Source organism: Cricetulus griseus (assembly GCF_003668045.3).
Source record: "Cricetulus griseus strain 17A/GY chromosome 1 unlocalized genomic scaffold, alternate assembly CriGri-PICRH-1.0 chr1_0, whole genome shotgun sequence".
Taxonomy (NCBI): Eukaryota; Metazoa; Chordata; class Mammalia; order Rodentia; family Cricetidae; genus Cricetulus; species Cricetulus griseus.
Window position 1 is genome coordinate 46597023 of NW_023276806.1, and position 10861 is coordinate 46607883.

The following is a 10861-nucleotide window of genomic DNA, read 5'->3' on the forward strand; positions in this document are numbered from 1 at the left end:
CAGCTACTAGATGAAAGCTCTAGGATGTCATACAAGGGATCAACACCAGGATGGAGAAACCCACAGAAACAGATGACCTGAACAAGGGGTTGCTCATAGAACCCAGACTGATAGCTGGGAAACCAGCTTAAGACCAAACCAGACCCCATGAATGTGGATTTCAATTAGGAGAACTGGGAAGTCTATGGGGCCTCTGGTAGTGGATCAGTGTTTACCCCTAGTGTACGAATGTACTTTGGGAGCTCATTCCACATAGAGGGATACTTTCTCAGCCTAGACACACGGGGGAGGGCCTAGGCCCTACTCCAAATGATATGACAGACTTTGAGGATCCACCATGGAAGTCCTTACCCTCCCTGGGGTGCAGATAGGGGATAGGATAGGGGGTTGGTGGGAGGACAGGGGAGGAGGAGAGGGAGAGGGAACTGCGATTGACATGTAAAACAAGAATGCTTCTAATTTAAATTTTAAAAATCATAAAAATGACAATAAAAAGACCAGTTTTACAATATGTGTTTATAGTTAATGATGACCTATTACAAAAGAACATGCCATTAATGATGTAACAGCAATGATTTTTATGATTTTCTGCCTACCATGTTACACCTACTTCAGGTAAATTGTTGGGTATGAGTGTATTTTGTGCCAACTGGCTGAAATATTTTGTTTATCCAATAAAATGAATCAGATTCATATGTAGAAAAAGCACATTTTAATTGATTACTAAGGTGTATGTTATCAACATAAATGAACTATTTATGGTCTACTTGAGTGTAAAGTGCAAATTGCCTGTGCTTGTGATTTTGTTTACTGGAATTTATAGATGAGGAAATTCAGCTGGGCATAATAGTGCATGGATGGATATGTATGACAGAAATGCCTGTGTAAGTGCATTGTCACACAGTCTGTAGTAGAATATGAACCTCTACTTTAGCAAACAAATAGACAGTAAGAAAAATGGAAAATGAAGGAAAAAAAGATATTTGTGATAAATGTTAGGGAGCTTCCATGAAACCAGTTGCTAAACAGGAAAACAATTGGCCGTAGCTTAAAAAGAGGCAGGAATAACATTAAACACATTAACACCTTTTATACTCTAGTGAGAGAAAGAAAGGATGAAGTGGTAGAAAACAAGCAAATTAAGACAAAGAAGGGACTTATTTTACATTCTTGGCAATTAAAATAATGGCTAATTTAAATTTCTGCAGAGTGAGTGTAAGAACAAATAATATTTAAGATAAAATTAGTCCCACAGTGTAGTACAAAACATTTTAAACTAGAATTATAAAGATATTCAGGACATGCCACATAGCTCTAAAAAGATACATTAATCTACCATATGTTTCATAAGTAGTATAAATATTTCATAAATAAAAGAGTAGAAAAATGAAAGAAAAGGTCAAATTCTTAATATAGAAAAGTTTTCTTTAGAGACCTCCCAGATAAGATCACCTTTGTTAAATTAACATATGTAGGAATAAAGAGAAGTTCCTGTAATTTTCGTAATTAAAAGTATTTTAATTAAATTGAGTAACAGAGTAGCTTGATAAAGAGTGGGAATGGCTGTATTGATTAACTACAGATGGAAGCATATCCTGAGAGACAAATCAGAAGTTCTAGAAAATTGTGAAATATACCAGTGTGTATTCTTTATGAACATAAGGCTGAATCTGGAGGATAAATGATGTATGTGCACCGTGAAGACCAGTCCAGACTACAAGCTTATCTCTTCATAAACCATTATATTAATTTAACTGTTTTATGTTACAGGAATCTATGTTGAGAATTAAAATAATAAACTATATTAGAATTAACTGATATAAAGTAAGCATATTATAGATTGAGAGGTAATTTGCAGAACAATGTATGAAAATACTATGTGTTATATGGTGAAGGTATGGAAAATTATTGATAGAAATTAGCCTTAGAAAAGTTACAAAACTGGAGGAAAAATAGAGAGGAAAACTTCCTTTCTTTGGGTCATTTCTAGAGTCATTTGCTAAGAGAAAATTCTTTTACCTATAATTTTAATTATACTAAAGTACAGTAATCAATAAAGGTGGGAAGGGACCAATCCTTCTCAGGATATTTGCTACAGAATCAGATATGTTTTAAACATTGTAAGAATGAAAATTAAGGGATGATGACATTAGCTTAATCATTAACATGCTTGCCAAGCAAGTCTGAGGATCTTAGTTTGTTTCCAAGTATTCAAGGAAAAATGCTAGTAATCCCAGCACCCGGAGATGGAAACCCGGAAACCCGAGGATCTCTGGGGCTGGCTAGTAGTCAGTCTAACCAAAGAGTTCTAGGTTCACTGAGAGATCCTACCTCAAAATTAAGATAGGCAGTGAGAAAGGAATACACCCAGTGTGACCTCTGATCTACACACACACACACACACACACACACACACAGAGAGAGAGAGAGAGAGAGAGAGAGAGAGAGAGAGAGAGAGAGAGAGAACGAGAGGAAACATAAAACTCTGTTTAACACTAAGAATCTCGATGGCAGCTGGGCTATCTTGGACCTGTCTTTAATCTCAGCACTAGGGAGGCAGAGTCAGGAGGAAGATCTTGGATCTCTCAGTTTGAGCTCAGCCTGGTCAGCAGAGCAACTTACAGGACAGCCAGGACTACACAGAGAAATGGTATCTCAAACACACAAACAAACAAATCTTGAAAAGAAAAAAAAGAAACTTTGAAAAAGAAAGTTAATGGTATGTTAATTCTTTGATATATAGTCTATTCAGTGTTTTTGATGGTTAGTTTTTTTGTACTAATAATTTGAATTATTATGAACAAGGTATCAACTGTCTGAGTAGCAGTCGTCATATATCATGATATGCCTGGTTGTTTCAAGTATGGATCTGCCAGTTAAACAGTTACCTGGCAAATAATGACTTTGCTACGAAGACAGGATGGTATGTTAAATAATATGCTACCACTATGTAGGGATCTCATTTGAATTTAAGAACTAAACCACTGCTCCTGAAGGTGTCACTCCTGTCTTCATTGCTCTAGATATCTCTTACCTGCTGTGGAAGACATGGCTCCAATGCAAGCCTGGGTCTAATACACACCTATGATTGGGCCTTCTGTGGGGCCAATGTGCTGTGGTGAAAGTGTGCTGTGATTGTTTCAAATTCAATCCTTCACTTGCAAGCCACATGGTACACCCTCCCGGCTGCAGGAGTACTTCCTCAGATCATTTTGAATTTCAGTTGGAAATGTCCTCTTGTGCTATTCCCTGGTGATGCCAATAAAAGGCCTTTCCCAAATGATCTTCGTTCCCTGCCTGTGATTTTTATCTTAGGTAGCCTAGAGCTGGCGACAAGTCTTTAGCAGAGTAGCACGGAGGCAGAAGCAACAGAGGTTCTGGTAGCCACTGTCACAGCAACAACAGCAGTAGAGGCATAATGACAGCTGAAAAGTTTCAGCCATCAGTCAAGGGCAAGAGAGCAGGGGTGTAAAAGTGATCAAAAATGACAAAGAATGGAGGGCAAGAAAACACAGAATCAAGACTGTAGGCTGCTAAAGGTGGAGAAAATGGAGAAGAGACTTCAGAAAATGGAAAGAACTTTGAAGGTTAAGGGTCCTGCCCAATAAAGGCTCAGCAGTTGTGATGTCTGCTGTAAGAGTTGAAGGTTCTGACACTTGAAGTTTGAGAGTGGGAACATAAACTACTATAAAAAGAGAGGGTCAAACATACAAGGCTGAGGATCTCTGACATTAGGTGGCAGATTCTTGCTGACTGCGTGGCCTCCAGATGTTAAGGAGAACAGAGGACTTCCCTAGCAGCTGTGTGCAGGGTCACTGGCAATCAGAACACAAAGCAATGAGCATTTCACTTGGAACTAAATGTGTCAGACTTCTGAGACTAAGAACTATAAGTCTCTAGTCCTAGGTGTTAGTCTCTTCTTAGTACATAAACTTCTGGTAATCAAGGGCTCAGGGCTACCCATACTAGGATTATTCCTTGCATAATCACAGTTTTTACAGGAATAAGGCAGAAAGATGCCAAGTAGCTAATTAATATTGATGACTCAGATCGAGGTTCCCCTTTGGGGTCCTAAAGAAGTAAGTACAGTGAAGATCAGAAAGGACCTGCCTTATGAGTAACAAATAGCCACCTGAATTTTACTATAGTGTCTGCCAAAATTAGTAAGACTGAGAAGATTTTGCTTTGGGTTTTGACCTTGGGTGTCTGTTCTGTGTAACAACTAGAAGGTCAGGAACACTGAAAAGACAATGGGTCCTTGAATTGCAGCTGGATGCTCTAGTAAGATACTCCTATTGGGTTCACAGAATTATAATTCCCAAGGCCACCAGATGTTTAGACACTGATCTAGGCACCAAAATATAAGCCATGGGAGACAAGAGCTTGAACCGTACTACACCTTTGGATTAGGAGGATGAGAATTCAAAATCAGTGAAGAGTTGGGTCATTTACTGTATATAGGTTATTATTTGTCAATTTTGACATGTAAAAATTCTTTGACTTTTATTTTTATGTTTTATGGTATGTCTACATGTGCATATTAGTATATTATTACAGGAAAACAAGTTAACTTAAAGAACAGTGAGTGTCCATTTAGCACAGAAAATTTTTGAGACTTAAGTATTAGCAGATTTATATAAAGCCCATGTTTAATTAGGACCTCCCTCACACACACACACACACACACACACACACACACACACACACACACACACACACACACTCCAAACACATGGGACTAACATAACAAGCAAGGTTCTCACTATTGTTGTAGAAACAACTCTCTGGAATATTATAATTACATTTTTTCCTCCACATTGGTGAGTCATTTGGCTCTCCCAGGGTCCTGCTACCCTAAAACGTAACTAGATAATGTTATATGATATTTCTACCATATAACATTATATTGTATGTACATTTATATTAAAATTGACCATTTTAAAGAATACTCAAAGCCAGGGCAGTGGTGGCACATGTCTTTAATCCCAGCACTTGGGAGTTCAAGGCCAGCCTGCTCTACTCAGTGAGTCCCAGAACAGGCTTCAAAGCTAAACAGAAAAACGCTGACTCGAAAACAAAAATGTTCAAGTAGACTTAAGCCTTAAATCGACCTTTATTGTGTGAGTCTTGAAAATCTTTGGTAAATATACTGATGTTAGTTGCCAGCCAATTAGGAACACGTTTGTTTTGGGTAAAGGTTTCAGTTAAATGTAAATATTCTGGAGTTGTTAGGGTGCAGGGTATCTGGCTTAACTAGTGGGATTTAAATTCTAACACTCTGTATGTCATAAATGAAAATATGTGAAGAGAAATAAACTATAACTCAAGGTGTCAACTATAAAAAGAGTTTACTGAGAAAAGACTAACTGTGAGAGAGCAAGCCAGATTTTATGGGAAGGGGGCAAGAAAGGAAATCACAAGTGAAGCAGAGACGGAGGAAAGGCAAAAAGCCTGTGCATACATTTCAAGGTCAGAAGAAAGGTTTGAGAGCAAGGAAAGATTTGATGGAGCAACACTGGAGAGCAAAAGAGATTACAAGTCTTTTTACAAAGTCAGTAGCTCAAATGAGCAAATATGTGCAGACCTATCACCAAGGAGAGAATTTGAATCTGGAAGACACAAGCCTATATTTATATGAACTGTATGGAAAATGGCACTTCTAGTCAATGAGGAGAAATGGGCTAGTATTAGGCAATCACTTCACTGTATGGAAATAAGAGAAATTATGCTTAATGTTTTATTTCATTTCTTTGAATCCAAGAGAAAACACCTTATTTACTTGGCTCTTTAGCTTTCCTTTCAATGCTTAATGCTGTCAGCCATTAAATGTTGAATGCACTCCCCTCCCCTTATCACTGATATTTCCAAAACCTGGGCTTTAAAGGGATTCATCATCCATGCCACACTTTGGCTCACTTTCCCATTTGTCTCATGTCATCAGAATACATGCAGAGTAGTTCCTCTTCCATTTAGCTTGCAAAGAATGTCTTCATATTGCAAGGATTTTTTTCTCATGATATTTTACTCCCATGATATATCCTGATTACTGTTTCCCCTCCCTCTAGTCGTCTCAATTCTTCACCATCTCCCTTCCATCCAGATCTACCCCCTTTCTGTCTCTCATTAGAAAATCAACAAGGAAATAATAAAATAAAGTAAGATTGAAAAAAACTAACATGGAGCAATAGGACACAACAAATTAGCAGAAGGAAAAATGGGGGAAAAGGCCCAAGAAATAGATATAGATGCAGAGATCCATTCATTCACACACTCAAGGATACTATAGAAACACAAAACTGGAAGCCATAATGTATGTGCTAAGAACCTTTAGAGGAGAGAGCGACAGAGACAGGGAGTCAGAGAGAATAAAGGAAAAGCAAATGCACTGACATGGCATTTGAGACAGGAGCCTCCAAAAATTGACCATGAGTTTGCTTTCTACTGACCATCGACTGTTGGGAATGAAGTCTACACTTAAGAGCAGTTTACTTCTCCACTGAGACTCTCTTAGAGAAAACTGAATTTTCATTTGCAAGTAGTTACCAGATAGAAATTGCTTCTGGATTAAGGATGGAGGTATATGCTTGCTTCTCCTTTCAGTTCTATGAGCCAATCTGGTGCTGACCCATGCTGGCCCTGCGTATGTTGCTTCAGTCTTTTTGAGGTATTATGTGTGTGGGTCCTCTTGACTTAGAGCATCTGGCCAGCCTGGTCTGCAGCTTCTTCAAGAACAACAACAAGAACAAAAGAAGTAGGAAGAGAAAAAAGAAGAAGAAAAAAAACACTTTATAGAAAGTAAGCACCATAAACTAAAATAAAATACACAAAGTAACTGAAGAGCAAAAGGGTGTAAAATGTATGGCAAGCAACTGTGAGTTATGTACAAAATATAAAACCTCAGAACGGGCACGGCAGAGTTTAACCCACTTGTGAAAGTTTTATAGCTAAGAATACAAAGATATGACAAGGTCAGAACTGCACTCACTTTGATGAGTAAATACATACTGCTGGGCTCACAGCCCAGACTTCCTGTTGCCTGGGGATGACAAAGCACAGCCAGAGGGGGTTGGGGAGGGAGGACATTGCCAAGGAGCAGGGAAAGCAGAGCAATACCAGGCCTTCCTGAGGTTTTTATGCATGCACAAAATTGCCAGTCAAATATCCTTATCAAGGATTATGATGCCTTTTGTATATAAAATTTACTCTGAGAAAACTATCAGGTAACTATATCAAAACACTGTACAGAACTACACTTGTGAATCATGAGCTTCAGAGAGTATTAGTAATAATGGCTGGATTAAAATACTCATAATCAGGGCGAGAGAAATTGCTCAGTAATAAGAGAGAATATTGGGTGTGCAGAGGCCCTCGTGCTCACAGAGAAGCACTAAGAGAACCAGGGTTGTTGCACAGGGTTATCTCCAGAAGGGAGGAGATAAGATCAAATACCCCCATTCCACCCAGAAAGCTGAGAGTCGATTTTGTTAAGGACTGGTGACCTTTTGGCTATCTGGAAGGCAAACTTTACCCACCTTTTGCTACAGAGGCAGGCCTCATCCAAATTCTCAATAACGATTATCACAGACTCCTCCCTCTCTAGACCATTACCCATCTTTAGTGGAGATGCCAAAAGTACTTTATAGCCTGCTGACCTCTATGCTATCAGAGACCTCACTGGATTCTCGGCCTTTTAGCTATAGAATCCGCTCTCTGGTCACATGTACTTTTAGAAGAGTCTCTATGTATTCACACCTTAAGCTTTATTGTGCTCTTGGAATTGGACTGCTTGGACTGATTATTGCCTGGAGACCTTTTCTCCAAATTGCATTATATTTTAAATATGCCAACAATGAAGTGCCTAACATTAGACTCAAAGAAGTCTGATCCAGGTTGATGAAATCAATCTACTCTGGGCTTTCATTCTTACCTCTTTGCAAGTAGTTAGGTTTGCTTCCCTGTCTGACACCTCAAGAGATTATTTACTTATGTCCTGGATTCAGTTGCCCCATGTCTGGGGATTGCAATAGTTTTAACTCTAGCTCCAGGGGAACCCAATGCTTTTGGCTTCTGTACCAGAATTCACACATAAACATATTCAAACATAGATACAACACACACAATAAGATTAAATATAATAAAATGACACTTTCAAATACATAAACAATTAAGATATATAATGACCTACAGAAACAGAAGGCTACATGCAGAATGTTTTTTGTCCAATGAATTGAAAGAGATTTGAATGCATATATTTTAAAAACTCTACTTGGAATAAACAAAGCACACATGCATAGAAATGTGTCTGAAAGCAAGAAAAGTTTGCTTGACAGGTTTCAGTGAGTACCTCATATATAAGCTTTAGTGTGGTACAGTGGTTACAAGAACAAGTTCAAGAAATAGAATGAGTGTTCCCTTACCTATGGACCAGAATTCCAAGAAGAATGAATTGCTCGCACACGGGGGTTGAAGGTGCTTGAGGTATCTAGAAGGAGAAGCAGGCTTGAAAAGCTAAAGTTGAGTGACTTATATCCTGCCTTCCCTAGCAATACTGTTGAGCACAGGTTTCTGCCTCATGTTAATATATTTTAGAATTATACAATAGGCATCAAGTACTTAGGCAAAGTAAAAACAAGAATATCTACATATGGGAAGATGAAAATGATGTCAGTTTCTTAATTATGTTTTTCAGTGAATATTAACACTGTTAAGTTTCTTTAAAACAGACAGTGAAGCTCCAAGCCATTTGCTTGCTGAGATGTCCAGGAAATGTTTGGCTGTGGTAAATGTGTGCTCCTGTTCAAGACAAGTCTGTTTTAATTCTCTGCCCTCTACCTCACCTCCACTTCCCAGTCGTGTTCAGTTAGAAACTATTTTTAACTTCAAAAGACTTTTTGTGAAATTGACATTTACCCCAAGCATCAAAAATTACGAGCATATATTTTAAAGTGGAAAATGAATTTGATATAGAATTTTGTTTTGCTAGAAAAATTTTCAACAGTTCATTAACTCTAAAACAATTCCCCAAGTATTCCAGAGATCTGTGCAAGATGTTGCTTTGGGCTAAATAACACACAGTCACCTTTTAATCACTTGGATAGAGGGGAAATGGAAAGTATGTCCACAAGGTTTCAACATTCAATCTTTACTTTAAAAAAAAGCGGGGAGGTGAAGCCCAATAGCACCTGTATCTGCTAACTCAAAATATGTGGTTTGTTTTGTTGGTAGCCAGGAGAGCCTTATGAAGTAGATGTTTCAATTACCTTAGCATATACTTCGCTGGAATAAAACTACATTGTAAAAATTTGTTGCAGGCACTGGATCCTCTTTTTCCTTCTTGTTTGTTTCTTCTCAATCTTCAAGCTAATACATTACAGCATCTCTTCCCTCCTAGATTGCTTGGATGTTCATGGTGTCCAAAACCTTGTCTTAAAACGAAACAGTGTATCTTCCTTTTCTTCTATCTTTAGAAGCAGGTTAGTAAACTCACCAGCCCATGACAGACTCCAAACTGTGTTTTGAACTGTTACTCAAGTGTTGGACTTCCTACCACCCTGCTGGAGTTAAAGGCAGGTAGGAGTATTGTTTATTCCTGCTCAATTTGTGGGAAGAGTGAAGAACTTTATAGAAAACAAATGTTGTATATTAGTTGAAATTAAGCTAGTTCTGGCCCACAGGAACTTAAAGTTTCATGATGCAATTAAAGATACATTTCAGTTTTGTTTAAATAAGCTATTTTTCTCTCTACACTGTTTTGGATTCTCTAAAAGCAAGTTAAACAGGTCATCAAGGATGAAGTGTAATTCACAAATATGATTTTATATTTTCTTTTCTTAGCGAGTGACACTTCAATTTGAATTGGTATTTTCAGTTTTATATTCTTAACTGCACGTGAGTGATTGTGTCAGAAAAAGTTACACTAATTATTCTGTGGTAATCCAAGTCTTGTTCTTTAATTTGTTTTGATATTATTGTATGAATCTAAAATGTTTTCTTTAGTTTTGCCTAAAAAATAGAAAACATAGATGTAGAAGTTTCAGTGGATTATTCAATCTGCGTGTGTCCTACTCCACTCCATCACCACAATCATTTTGGGATGATTCTTCTGTGTTGAAGAAATAAAAAGACAGGAGGAGAATATTTTAAACTAAATTATTAGTGCAGTGTAGATTTTTTGCCCCTTCTATTGTCCTGTGTATATTCTACTAAAACACCTGTATGGAGATCTGGGTCAAGTACTATGTAGAGTCTTTTTATATTCAAATATAATATTAAAAATCAAGGGCATGAAATATCACCTTGTCTGATTAGTAAGACTCTTTTTGGCCTCTTCAAAGTATGTCCACTGGTCTGCATTGGAGAACAGTAGCTCTTTCTTTTCATGGTGGTTCAAGTTTGGTTATATTAAATGGGTCAGAAACACACACAGACACACACACACACACACACACACACGGTGTAGGAAAGGAATTTGCAGGTAGAGATCAATAAAGGTGAAAGTTGAGAATAACTAGAATGCACTTTATAAAAGCATGAAAATGTCGGCAAATTTAATTAAAAACTCAGTCATTTTATGTCTCTCATAACTATTTCAAATTTTGTTTTAATAATTGGAAGATTTTATATCCCAATTCTATCAATCAGTATATTTGTTTCTATATTTTAACTGAAACTCTCATGCCCAACCCTCAAGGTGGCAAGTATGTATTAACACGGATGACAGAAAAAGAATCTTGCACAGCTAACAAAATCCCTGGATTTCACTTTCAAATACTGCTTTAATGTATCAAAATGCCTCTACTTATCAACATCTAATAGGACAATTCTTGCAGTGTTCTTTCAATCTAAAATCTCTTGCAACACC